This window comes from Papio anubis, chromosome 12 (assembly GCF_008728515.1).
Source record: "Papio anubis isolate 15944 chromosome 12, Panubis1.0, whole genome shotgun sequence".
In the NCBI taxonomy this organism is placed as follows: Eukaryota; Metazoa; Chordata; class Mammalia; order Primates; family Cercopithecidae; genus Papio; species Papio anubis.
This window is the reverse complement of record NC_044987.1, coordinates 71,131,950-71,146,290: the sequence shown is the minus strand read 5'-3', so window position 1 is coordinate 71,146,290 and position 14,341 is coordinate 71,131,950. Positions and strand designations below refer to the sequence as shown.

The window sequence follows — 14,341 nt, the reverse complement described above, 5'->3', positions numbered from 1 at the left end:
ATAGTCTGGTAGAAATATGCAATAATGCTAATATAAGATTCATTCTATGTGTGCCAATAACTTAGGGAGGGCCTTGAAGGCTGTGAATTTTTGATGGTTTGTTGCTTTAGGCAAAACCAGTGCCTAACCTAACAATGATGACAATGATAATGATAAAGTTGGAAAGAAAGTTAAGAAAAAAAAAGGGCATTCATTGTGCTTCTGACATGTTCCAGTCGTTGTGGAAATGGAATCATCAAATACTAGGAGTATTTCCCATCTACAAATCTCAAAGACCCTGGGCACGGATAGGATGGTGTTTCTTGTAAGGGATATTAGAAAGATTTTTAAAACCACTTCCAGCTTAAATTTTTCCTCTTACTTGGAAAAGCTGTAAGCTTTTCATGCTATAAGCTGCCTTTCTTTATAGAACTATGAAATTCTCCTTCAGATACAGTCAAATTTTATGGCCAAAATGTAGAAGATAAATTGGGAGGTAAACACATTCCTGTATTCATTGAAACATGCACTCCATAAAACTGATGCTACTCTTTATAAACATTTATTCCACCAGTACCGGGAATGGCTGAAAGTGATGGGGAGTATGTATCAGGAAAGGCTACCACATGGACACAAAATAAGAAGTTAATATATCCAGTTCTTGTTCTTTGTACTGAAATCCCTCAGTTTCTCCACAGGGATTGACCAAGCTAATGAAATGTTAGAGATGCCACTGACTGACATAGACACAAAGTGTCCTGGACACCTCTAAAGGAAGACATGCTAATTTGAACAGATCCTTTCACCATCAAGCTTAAAAAATGGCAGCAAACACTGGGCTCAGTGGACTCAAGGTTATTTTAAACCAAAAGCATATCATCAACATAGCTTGCAAACAGTAACTTTCAGTCCCAGAGGACTCCACAGGCATTGCTAAGGTGCTTTACTGGTAGAAGTCCTCTGATTTCGTTTTTCACTCTGGATACCAGTTTCATATTGAAGGTCTGTAAACAGCAGTAAGGGGCTTCTGTATAGAGTATTTTCTCTGCATCTGATAGTCCAAGACTGTCTGTAAATGAACAATACAATTTTCAGGCTAAAGGGGTGGACTGGAAGCTGTTCAGATAGGATTCTAAGGACCTGTATAAAGGGAATCCATTCATTTGGCCTAAGGAAATCTGTCACTTCAGAAAAATTAGTGATATTTTCCAAATCACATCAATGCCAAGGAGCTAACAGAACTTCTTGGACATAAAATAGTCATGTTTCTCAGGGAAACTTGATTGCTATTTGGAATTCTATTGTTACCTTGTTCAATCCCTCTCATGTATTAATAAATGCTTTTGGTAGCAGAAACATTCCTTCTAATGTAAGAATTTAGGTTCCAACCAAAAGAATACATATACTTCTGGAAGCTGATTAGGGAATCTTTCTCCTCAGGAAAATTTATACACGGTGAGCCCCCCAGAAAGTGTAGATCTGTCTCGGGAAGGTCTAGAGCCAGGAAGTCTCACAGTAAAGCCAAATAGAGGCTCATCCAACTGAGTGCTCTTTTGGTCTTTTGCATAGGAACTTCTTTCACTGCAGACCAGCCCGTAGCTCTTCAGCAACTGAAAAGCTCAAGGCTCCCTCTAGCACTGCCATCTTCATTTAGTATCCTTATGGACCAGCCCATCCAGAGGCAGGACCTTGACTGTTCTCTATGCACATGTGAATTTTTGTTTTTGACTGTTTGATTCCATCTACATAAACAACTGTAAAAAGTTGACAAATAAAAATTGTATATGTTTGTGGTATACAACATGCTGTTTTTCAATATAGGTATCTATTATGAAATGGCTAAATCAAGCTAATTACCATATCCATCACCTGATGTCCTTATCATTTTTGTAATGAGAATATTTAAAATCTACTCTCTCAGCAATTTTCAAGTAACAAATAATTATTAACTATAGTCACCATGCTGTACAACAGATCTCTAGAACTTATTGCTCCTATTTAACGGAAACTTGTACTTTTTGACCAACATCTCCCCAAACCCCCACTCCCCAGTTGGTGGTAACTATCATTCTACTCTCTGCTTCTCTGAATTTGACTTTTTTAGATTACACATATAAGTGAGATCATGTGGTGTTTGTCTTTCTGTGCCTGGCTTATTTTACTTAACATCATGTCCTCTATAGGTTAATCCATGTTGTCATAAATGACAGAATTTCCTTCTTTTTTAAGGCTGAGTAGTGTTCCATTGTATATACATACCACATTTTCCTGATCCATTCATCCATTGGTGGACATGTAGGTTGATTCCATGTTTTAGCTATTGTGAATAATACCACAGTGAATGTGGATATACAGATACCTCTTTGATGTACTGATTTCTCTTCCTTTGAGTATGTACCCAGAAGTGGGATTGCTGAATCACTTGGTAGTTCTATTTTTAGTTTTTTAGGGATCTTACTTTTTCCATACTGGCTGTACTAATTTACATTCCCATCAATAGTATACAAGGGTTTCTTTTTCTCTATATCCTTGCCAATGCTTGTTATCTTTTCTCTTTTTGATAAAAGCCATTCTTACTGATATGAGGTGATATCCCATTGTGGTATTAATGGTCAGTAATGTTTTACTGATGGTCAGTAATGTTGACCACCATTTCACATACCTGTTGGCCTTTTGTATATCATCTTTTGATAAATGTCTATTCAGGTCTTTCACCTGTTTTAAAATCAGCCAGCCAGGCACGGAGGCTCACACCTATAATACCAGCACTTTGGGACTCCGAGGCAGAAGAATTGATAGCTTGAGCCCAGGGGTTAGAGACCAGCCTGGGCAACATAGTGAGACTCTGTCTCTATAAAAAATTTAAAAAAAAATTTAGCTGGGCTTGGTGGCTCACTCCTGTAGTCCCAGCTACTTGGGAGACTGAAGCAAGAGGACTGCTTGAGCTTGGAGGTTGAGGCTGCTGTGTGCTGTGATCACACCACAGCGCTCCAGCCTGGGTGACAAAGTAAGACCCTGTGCCAAAATAAATGTGTAAATAAATACATAAAATTAGGTTATTTGTTTTATAGCTGTTGAGTTGTAAAAGTTCCTTATGTATATTTTGAATTTTGCTTCTTATGAGATATATGGTTTGCAAAGTTTTTTTTTTCTTTTTTCCATTCTGCAGGTTTTCTCTTCACTTGTTGATTGTTTTCTGTTGTGCAGAAGATTTTTAGTTCAAGGCAATCCCATTGTCCATTTTTGCTTTTGCTGTTTGTTCTTTGGGAGTGATATCCAAAAAATCTTTGCCAAGACCAATGTCAAGATTTTTTCCTCCTATGTTTTCTTCTAGTAGTTTACAGTTTTCAGTCTTACATTTAAGTCATTACTCTATGTATATGCACTCTTAACCATCAGCTCATGCAGTGGACCTCAGGTGACTTAACAACAACAGCAACAATGACAAGAGTAAAATAGATAACACTGATGAAGCACCGCTGTGTGCCAGGTGTTGGGAAAAGTACTTTTTTTTTTTTTGAGATGGAGTCTTGCTCTGTTGCCCAGGCTGGAGTGCAGTGGTGCAATCTCAGCTCACTGCGAGCTCCGCCTCCCGGGTTCACACCATTCTCCTGCCTCAGCCTCTCGAGTAGCTGGGACTACAGGTGCCCACTACAATGCCTGGCTAGTTTTTTGTATTTTTAGTAGAGATGATTTCACCGCATTAGCCAGGATGGTCTCGATCTCCTGACTTCGTTGATCCGCCTGCCTCAGCCTCCCAAAGTGCTGGGATTACAGGCATGAGCCATCACGCCCAGCCAGAAAAAGTACTTTTTATACTTTATCCCACTGAATCCTCACAATGATAATGTGAAGTAGATATTATTACTCACACTGTACAAAAGAGGAAATGGAGGCACAAAGGTATAAAACAATTAACCCTGTTGCACTGCTGGTAAGACAGCAAAGCTGGGATTCAAACTCAAGTCTATTTGAGCCTGAGTCCCAACCACTGCTACCCTACACTATTTTCTCTAAAATGTTGTCACTGTTTGGAGAAGAATACATTTTTTAAAAAAGTTTACTTTTTCTTTTTGGAAAATTTATATTAATTATTAAAAAATTGAAAACTCAAGTAACATAGAAAGTAGAGAAAATTATCACCAATAGTCTTACTATTCAGACAATCTGTGGTTAATATTCAGTTACATTTCTATGAAGCATTTTCTCCATACAGAGTTTTAATAGAATTGTGATCATTCTCCAGGGAAGACCTTGCAGACTGCATTTCTCCATTTTAGAAACATTATAAATGCCAGTTATAACTGCTACATATTATCATAGCTAATGAATGAACATGATCTTCTTGACTCTTCCTCTCTCAATGGACATTTGGAACTTTTTCTTTCTTGCTTTTTTTCAGTATTTCAGATCATTTCTTTAAAGAAAGATACTCTTGGCTTTCTAGAGTTAAATGAGGATACCCAAGAAGGGGACAAGGAGAGAAAAAGGAGATATTTTCATGATACTGCCTATTTTCCACAAGAAATAATCAAGTGAGGAGTGGGGGCAGGGTTAGGGACTTTGCCCCGCCATCACCATGCATGGAAACATCACTCCTACATCTTGACAGGCTGCTGTTCACCATCACCGCATTCTCTTACTCCTCCCTAGGCTCTGAGTGTGAAGCTTAGAGAGGGGGATATGACGGGAGAGGTCCTCATCTCGAAAAGGCTCATGGCCATTTCAGGAGTACCGCATTTTCTTGGGCTTGCAGGAGAACAGACCAGCTAGTCATCTCTCGTGGGCAGTGACTGGATACCCAGTGGAGGCAGGTGCTGGTTGGGTTCTCTTGCATTTGGAGAAGCAGTGAAGATTGGCAACTGGATCGTCACGGACTGAACCCACAGCCCCTCCTCACCTGCCTTTCAAGCAAGGAGGATGAATTCTTCCTCTCCTGATAGCAAGTCATTTATGTTCCAGCTGTGAAAATTTGATCAAAAAAGGATGAACTTATTTCAGTGGGTTAGAGTTCGTTGCATATATAGTCCATCATCTGGAAATTTTTACACTAACTAAAAATAAAAATAGATTTTCTATTATGTGTTGTTTTTTTTTTTTTTTTCCTAGAAAGGATTTAGTCAAGCTTCAAGGGCCAGACCATCTGAATTAACTCTGATTCTCAACTCCAGATTTGAGATCTTTGAGTTCTGAAAATATCTCAAGGGGTATCATGATATCTACAGCATTTGCAAAACAAACAAAACAAAACAAAAAAGAAAGTGTAATTAATTAAAAACACATTATCACCTTGACATCTCAATTATCCTGATTTGATCATTACACATTATATACATATATCAAAGTATCGCATGTACCCCCCAGACGTGTACAACTGTATCAATAAAATAAAAAAAGTAAAATGAAAAAACATAAGAATTTTGAAAGTATTTTTAAAAAAATCATCACTGGCTGGGCATGGTGATTCACACCTGTAATACCAGTACTTTAAGAGGCTGAGGTGGGAAGACTGCTTGAGCCCAGGAGTTCAAGACCAGCCTGGGCAACATAGCAAGACCCCATCTCAATTATTTAAAAAAACAAAACAAAACATCATCACCTGTAATACTTATGTTTAGAAAGGCAGGAGGTGGCTTAGGGGAGATCTTGATGTGGTGGCAGGAGCAGCGAAGTGGGATAGTGAAGGCCAGAGTTAATTAAATAAAGTGTCTTCTGGTTACCACCCATGTCATTTTTGGAAGCCAGCCTCTCTGAGCCTCAGTTTTTCGTCTGAATATGGCAGGGCAGGAGCTAAAATTCAAGCACATACTTCTGTTGGAGACAGCTCCTGCCAGGGCCACAGGGAGCCTGCAAGGAGACCCCGAGATGACATTTGCTATGTGGGATGGAATGTTCTCCTAGTGTCTCCTGAGATGCCAATACCCAGTAGAGCCCAGGACCTGCTCAATATTACCAGGTTGACTTACTCTAAGATATAGAACAAAGAGTTAGGATGAGGCAGATCTTTTAAAGAGGCACTCACTAAACCTGCCCCATGGAAAAGAGGAATGTTCTAAGGCAAACTTGTTCCCAGATTCAGTCCTGGAAATCCGCATGCTTCTGGCCCACCTCCCCGCTATGACCCGTCCTGCATACCTGTGTGTCTCCTCTGTCCTTCCTCAGGAATGAGAATCTGGTCACACACTGGCCCCATTCTGCTCCTTCCATTTGGCGCCTGATTTGGTTTTGGACTTCGATTACCCTTTAGCTTCTTTCTCTGATGTCCTGCCCTTTACAGCACATGATTACCCAGAGTTTGGAGTATTCCCAGCACTTAGATGCCCTTTAATTTAAGTCACATTCCTTGGGCCCAAAGTGTGTTAGGAAGAACCCTGGGCTGGAGGTTAGAAGACCTGTATTCTTGTGGCACTTTCTGGTAAGTTTCTTAATGTGACATTGTGATATAATAAATATATGTTTGGTCTCCACTCCTGGTTCCTGGCATAGAGCTCCTACAGTTCTTGTAATTTCCTGATTGATGAGGTGCCAAGGAAATCTTTTGTTCTAATACTTGGTCTTTGACCCTGGATCCTGACATAGAGTTCCTAATCTCTTAGAAAGTCCTGGGTAATAGGAGTGTCTTTTGTTCTAATGAGGTGACTGTCAGTGGACTTCTGGATGGTGGCTGCTCATCAGAAAGATCAAGATATGATTAGAAGCTTGGAAAACTTTCAGCCCCCCTCCCCACTATACTCAGGAAAGGGGAGAAGGGCTGGAGACTGAGCTGATAATCAGTCAAGCCTACGTGATGATGCCTCCATAAAAATCCCTAAAGCTCAGGGTTTAGAGAGCTTCCAGATCACAACATGTGGAGGTGCTAGAAGGTGGTGCCCAGAGAGGGCATGGAAACTCTGAGGCCTTCCCACATACCTTGCCTTCTGCATCTCTTCATCTGTCTGTTCATCTACCTCCTTTATCATATACTTTATTAATATAACAAGTGGTAAACATATGTAAGGCTTCCCTGAGTTCTGTAAGCTGTCTTAGCAAATAAATCAAACCAGAGGAGGGGGGATCATAGGAACCCAGGAGTTATAGCTGGTGGATCAGAAGTAGAGGTCAAAACCTGGAACTTGTGACTGGCCTCTGATATGGATAGCAGTCTTGTGGGACTGAGCCCTTAACCTGTGGGATCTGACGTGATCTCCAGGTAGATGGCATCAGAATTTAATTGAATTATGGGACGCCCAGTGTCTGCTGGGACTTAGTGTGTATAGAGCAAATCCCACACATCTGGGCACAGAAGTGCTCTGTGATATGTTGAGCATTGAGTGTGTGAGAACAGGAAGTGTGTGAGAGTAGGAAATGATTTGGGTTTCTTATTCCTTACACTTAACATCTCTAAGCCTTAGTCTCTTCATATCAAACTTTAAGGAAGAAAGTGTGAGTGGGTGGGTACAATCTCCCTTGTCCCAGAATTCTGTGATTGAGCAGTGGGAAGTTCTGAGCTTGTTAGAAAAAGGGAATGTTTTAAGAGATCAAAAAGCATGGGGGGAAGGAGAAGGCGGGTCACTGTGACACCAGAGCATTGTCAGACTCCAACCCTGAGTGAGTTTGCAGAAAAACGGGAGAGTGGAAAGTTGTGTTATGAAGCCCCCTAAGTGAGAAGCTTCCTTCTTGACACACAAGACTGTAACTCACTCAAAATTGTATTAAGGCTATAAACTGCAAAGAGCTCTTCTTGAAGAATTTATGAGGGGTCTGAAAGCTGTATATTTTCTCCAGAGACATCTATTGTTTGTTTATAATGTGTGCATGTTTAATTTGCAATAAAACCAGAGGCACTACTATACGAATAGCAACTCATCCACCCTCAAGTGCTGTCTTGGAAGAAGGAGGAAGAGAGGCGAGGGTGTTGGGGGGAATTCGAGGAAAATTTATCACTTTGCCCTGTGAGCAGAAAAAAATTGAATTGTTGCCTAATTGCAAGAAGAGCTGTCCTGATGTGCTTATAGAAAAGGTGACTGTCCTGGAGGTCACCTGGAGGATGGAGGTGGTGGTTGGGGTGGCCCTTGAGTATCTATCTCCTTGTCTCGAATATTTTCTTATCAGAGTTCCACACCACATGACTTCTCCCTCAGGTGATTCCTCCTTACATATGGGGTCTGCAGGTGAGTGATGGGGACTCGCAGACCTGTGATCTGAAGGGAACTTTGGGTCCTGATTGTTACTGGAGGACAGCAGCTAGGAAATGGGAGTTTAGATGAGAAAAGTACTAGCATAGTAGGAGAAGAAACCCTGTGCGGGTGCTCTAGAAGAATATATGGGTACTGGGTTGGCGGAGGGAGAAGGAAAGTCAGCCCAGAGAAGAAGGGCAAGGCTCTGAAATTTAGTGAGAGTCTCTTATGCCAGGCTGGGGGCAAGCGCTTTAAATACAGGACTTCTTTCAATGTACTTGGAAACTCAGGGAGATTGAGATTATTATCCTCATTTTGTACAAGGGGAAACTGAGGCACACAGTCAGTAAATAGTGGAATCAAGCTGTCTGACTCTGAAAGTCATTGCTTTGAGCCAATGTGACGTATGACCTTGTTGTGGTTGGCTTCATGAGAGGACCAGCTTCTTTGTGGATCCTGATGGGAGACTCATCTTTTCTCCCCAGGAGGGTTCATAGGATGCTGTATTGGAAAGATGGACCCTTGGGAGGGGATGGAGGGTCTTCATGTTTTTACAAGGAGCCCTTGATTCTTCAAACATGGGCCTGCTATAGCCCTCTTTACAGAAAGGCATGGTGCTCAGGTTCCATTTTATTAGTCAAAGTCATGGAGGGGATTGTGAGCCCCCTGTGTAATGATAGTGAGCATCTGTGTCCCAGATTCAGTCACATATTAGTGGAACAATGTGTTCTGATGTACCTATAGGTAAACATTTTCCCCTCCTCCCCTCTTTAGAAGGTAAGCTTCATGACATCAAAGACCATCTCTACCTTTTAACATTTGGTTTCCTTGCATCTCATACAATGTCTGCCTCAAACTTAATACTGTAGAATGTATTATTTCATGAGTAAAGATTTGGGGACATAGTTCTTTTGGAAGGCAAGGACTTCCTGTGCCAGGTATGGTTTAACAATTGGTTCTCTAGGCTTCAATGCTGGGACTGGAGATGCTACATTTTATATGTCACTTATCTCACTAGAAATTCTTTTTTCAAAATTGCATTGTAGGCCTTTGGATCAGAGTAGTCTCCTTCGTGGCGGCTGGAGAAGAGGACAGAGACGCCCATGGCTTGTCCCTCGCTGTCAGGACTGGGCATTCCTCACTGGATGGTTCCTGCAGCACACTTGTACAGAGCTTGTGCCTGTTGCTGCTGCCCTCCGGAGTACCACCTGAGGATCGAGCCAGGTGCAGTAGAACTTGGAAAGCATTTGGAAGAGCCGGGATCCCTGGGAAGAAGGGGCTTGCTTTTGTGGTGGTGTCTCTGCAAGGCAGAGCAGTGGAGGAATTAACAGATTTGCAGAGGGAGCCTTCTGCTTAGTGTTCGGTGGGGCTGTGGATGATGACTTAATGCCCTGGCTGTCCACCATCTTGGGTCTGAATGACAGTCCTTACCAAGGAGGCATGCACCTTGCCAAGTGACCATGCACTTCCTTACAGCTTACTCTTTTAAGACACCAGTGGTTGCTTTCACAACCAAAATGTATCTCTCCAATATACAGCAATGGTGGCATCTGCCTTTATACCCTGTGTCTCAGTGGTCTCCAGCACTAACAGTGTCCAAGTTCTCTTACCCATCTGTTCTCTGCTCTGCAACCCCAACCCTACTGACCCTCTGGTGTGTAGAGACAGCTCACACCTACAAAGCTGACAGAAAGGATTACATATCCTTTTTGGGTTATGTTTGCATCATGGCTTCCCCAGACAGCCCTAGATGGTACAATGGATTAGCAAGATTAGACCCAGTAATAGGTTCTGCCAATACCTTGGAGGTTTTATAGGAGATATTATCCAAAAGAGACTACCCAAGCAGAGAAGTCCCTTGCTTGAAACTCTGAGTTGTTGGTTATTTACCTGATGCTACAAGCTGTTTACACAGAGCTCTCTGCTCTGTGAATGCACAAGGTCATTGCTTTCCGTAGCTTTTGCATATTGGTGCCACTCTTGGCCATTGTGGTTTTGATTTCACTTATTTGATGCCACGTCAGTTGCTCCTGTTACTTAACAATATGGAGGCCTCCTAGTTACAACTGGAGTCAGTCCGTTCACCCAGACTCATCTACTTATCTCTTCAAAGCCCAAGGACCCTCTGCGCCTCTTCTACCTGGCTGCACACAGGTGGTGCCTACTCACCCAGGGCACCCCACAGGGATCTCAGCTTAGTCCCCTCACTATAAGCCCTTTGCCTTTTAGCACCGAACACCATTCTGGTGTGCCCAGGGGAGAATTTGGAGAGTTTCCCTCAAAGCCCAGTCTGCTGCAGACCCACATCTGCAGGCATCCAGCTCACCCTGGCAGGCTCTCAGGGAGCCAGAACAGGGGTGCCAGGAAGCAAGCGGATTTGCCCATGCCAGCTCCCACCTCGTTTTATCTGCAGTGCTGTCATGCTGGCCTTTGTCACCTCACACAAGCTCTTAGCCCCCACTTCCCAAAAAAATTGCATGATGCTGTAGCTGGGTGAGAAATGGGAGTTCCTTTGAGATGTTTTTAGGAGCACCAGCTGTGGCTGAGGGACTAATCAGATTCTCTGCAGGCCAGTCAGAGCCTGATTACCCCAGGCTGGACCTGGCTTGGAAAGACTCCTAAGAATCCCAAAGGACTGGATTCTTGTCAACACTGCCTTGGGTTTTATGGCTGCACATCCCACTCTAGTACCCAATTCCTTTTCTCCCAGTGGCTGAATCTGCCTCTGTCTCTAGGTAGGGCTAGGCACTGTCTAGGAGGAGGAGCTGCTTCTTATTCACACTGGACTCCAGGTGGCTGGCAGTGCTGCTGCTACTGCATCCACAGAGCCTTGCTGCTCTCACAACCTCTTGTTTGTGGCTGGTGGCTCATTAATTAATCAATTAATTAAGCAAAATTTACTGAATATCTACCCAGTACCAGGTCCTATGCATTGGTGCAGGTTCCTTAATTGTACCTATCAAAATGTAATTAAAACTGTTTTACATATAAGGGAGTTTGTCATAAGGATGCAGGGGTGTTTCATAGAATCCAAAGACAGGAATGGAGCCAAACCTCAGGAAGGGACTGGAAAAACCACCAGACAGTCTCTGAAAAACCATCATGAACCCAGAGATGCTCTCATCTGGTCCCTAGTCTCTGCTTGAACATCTGTTTCATTCTTATTTCTTGGAAGACTGGTTTTTTTTGCTGTTGGTTCGTGTGATAGGTACAAGAGACTGCTCCCAGTGCCAATGTCTTCCGTTCCAAAGAGCAGGCCTGGCTGTCATAGAGTCTATCAGTCCCACTTCCAACAGGAGAGAGAATGTGATTGGTTGAGTTTGAATTGGGTATCTACCTCTTGTCCAACAAACTGTGGTCAAAGGACCACGGCTATGAAAGACAAACCTCCTGAGAACGCCAGGTCAATTTAAGTGGCCATTGTGAGTTGAAAGGTTTCTACAGTGTGCCGCTAGGCTTGGGGATTATAGAGGTGAGTACAACACGGCCTTGCCTTTAAGGAACTGACAGGTAAGGGGAGGACAGATAAATGCACATTAAATGCAATAAAATAAAACAGTATTTCTCAACTGGGGTTGGATCGTTTTGTCCTCTGGAGACATTTGGAAATGTCTGGAGACGGCTTTGGCTGTCACAACTGGTAGTATGTGTGTGGACGGTGTTGCTACTGACATTTAGTGGATTGAAGCTGGGGATGCTGCTAAACATTCCATAATACACAGGATGGCCTCACAGTGAGGAATTATCTGGCCCAAAATGTGGATGGTGTAGAGGTTAAAAACTATAAAATAAAATAAATGTATAATATGTAAAGATAGGTTTAAATCTGTGGCTATGGTCTGCCTACCTTTCTCTAAAACATCTTCACCATTTCTCCCTGACAGCAGAAGATATCTAAGGAAGTGGGCTCCTGACTAGCCTGACATCTCAGAGTTCCTGAGGCGCATATGCAGGTTAGATACTTCCTCCCCCAAGCACACCCATCTGCCTTGGCCTCTTACTAGTGAAAAGTCCTTATTGCCATTGTCATTGCAGAACACAAGTCTGCATTCTGGAGGAGGGCCGTCTTGGGAGTACAGTTGTTCTCCATCCTGTCTGCACAGTACAATCCCCTAGGAAGCTGTGGGCATGTCCAATGTACACCCAGGTCCAGAACTTTTGGTTTAATCGGTGATGGCTTTTATTTGCCAGTAGAAGAAACTGAAAGATCTTAGGAAAGCTGGGTCAGGTTGTCCTTAGAGCTCTTTGACTTTGGCAAGACTCTCACCCTCACTGAGCCTTTGTTTTCTTACCTAGTAAGTGGGAAAACACCTGCCTCTTAGGATTATTAGAAGACTCAACAGAGGTGGTGAATGTGGAAGTGTTCTGCAAATCTAAAGCTCTAGACAGGTATTTCCCCTAATATTAGAGCTGGCTCTTGACAACACACTGTCAAGGTTTTCATTAAGTGTAAGAAATGATAGCCTGGAAATGACACGACTCACCTTAGAGGGTGATGGACTGCCAAATCTGAATGCATTTAAGAAACAGGAGGGAACCCAGGTCTCAGGGCCTTAACTAGGTAGGGACTGTTTAGCCACAGAGCTAGTCTGTTCCCTGTCCACTTTTAGATGCAAAGTACTTATTTACGGAAAAAATGGGAGAATGTTCAGGAAAATTGGAATCTCTAATAGCATGTGAATGAGGGCAGCAGCAACAGACCTTGGAAATAAAGCAACTCCATGGGGTTCTATTTTTAGAGCACACAGGTCCATAACTGCATTTCATCAGCAAAATGGTGCTGCTTCAAGACCAGGGCCCGCCATGGGCAGGGCAAAGGCTCGTGCTTTCCCTTGGGATATGTCTGTCAGAAGCATTCATTTGATTCCACAGATGTGTCTTTGGAGGTAAAAGAGGATTTCACACAAAATGAAAGCAAAGTATGTTTCTGACAGACAGGTAAATGCCCCTTTGCAAAGGCAGCAATAACACATTTGTCGGGGAGGCGAGGAATCTTGAACTTATTTTTGATATAGATTCAATTGCCCCTTTAATCCCAAATAACCACTCCGTAAATGTATGAAACAGAGCAGCCTAAGGATAATTGCTGAAATGGGAAAGAGGCAAACCCACCGCTTTCTATCTTGAAAAGATTTTGCCTGCCTTTCAAAAGTGGTGTGTGTACGAACTGCTACCACTAGCACAGTGCCTCCCTGGCTTCTCCGTGCTGCAGACATGCTCGGAAACTGGCCCTTTCCCACGTGCCCAGGAGAGAACGGGAAGCACTCTTTTGTAATCACCACTATTACCCCCAAAGTACACAGATTGAAACATCAAAAATTTATGGAATAATAGATGTCAAAGATGGAAAAGAGGCACTGGGGTCATGGATCCTGTCTCCAGTGGTCCAGACAGCAGAAGTAATGATTGTCCCTGACCCAGACAGCAGCTCGCACTTGCCTCACCGCTGAGGCAGCATAAACCACTTGCACATCATTTTTAGAGGGAGGACGTTTTTTCTTCCAAAGCCTCTCTCTGATTGGTGTTTAGGCTGTATTTACTCAAATACTTCCCTTTGCCTCTTCTTTACACACTTCCTCTAAGATTGGAGACTCCAGGCTGAGTAGAGACAAGTCCAGATCAATACTAGAACTAACTGAGTATAGCGGTGGTTTAGTTCATGGTCAGGGTAATGGGTAAAGGCCAACAGCAGGAAACCACCAGGATTCTTTTTTTTTTTTTTTTTTTTTAGATGGAGTCTCGCTCTGTCACCCAGGCTGGAGTGCAATAGCGTGATCTTGGCTCACTGCAAGCTCCGCCTCCTGGGTTCACGCCATTCTCCTGCCTCAGCCTCCTGAGTAGCTGGGACTACAGGCACCCACCACCATGCCTGGCTAATGTTTTGTATTTTTAGTAGAGACAGGGTTCCACTGTGCTAGCCAGGATGGTCTCAATCTCCTGACCTCGTGACCTGCCCGCCTCGGCCTCCCAAAGTGCTGGGATTACAGGCGTGAGCCACCGCACCTGGCCAGAAACCACCAGCATTCTAACAGGGGACTATAGACTGTATAGCACAGGGAGGTCCCCAAAGTCATGGTCTAGATCTTTGGACTGGAATTAGAGATGTTTCCTTTCCTTGCCAGTGTGCTTTGGCTATCATTATATGTTTACTGATGTACACTCTATACCAGGTCCTGTGCTAGGTTGATCACAGGAATACAGACATG

At 43.1% G+C, this 14,341-nt stretch overlaps 1 long non-coding RNA gene across 2 annotated transcripts in view; it reads left to right on the top strand.

The window, feature by feature from the left end:
• LOC108581959 overlaps positions 1 to 14,341 on the top strand; it is a 125,518-nt gene that overhangs the window by 29,039 nt on the left and 82,138 nt on the right. Inside the window, exons 2-3 of one of the 2 annotated variants that reach the window (XR_001894930.3) lie at positions 9,182 to 9,359; positions 12,023 to 12,088. This is a non-coding gene — a long non-coding RNA (uncharacterized LOC108581959). Of the gene's footprint in view, positions 1 to 9,181; positions 9,360 to 12,019; positions 12,089 to 14,341 lie in introns of both variants that reach the window. The other variant, XR_001894929.3, reaches the window with a different exon arrangement.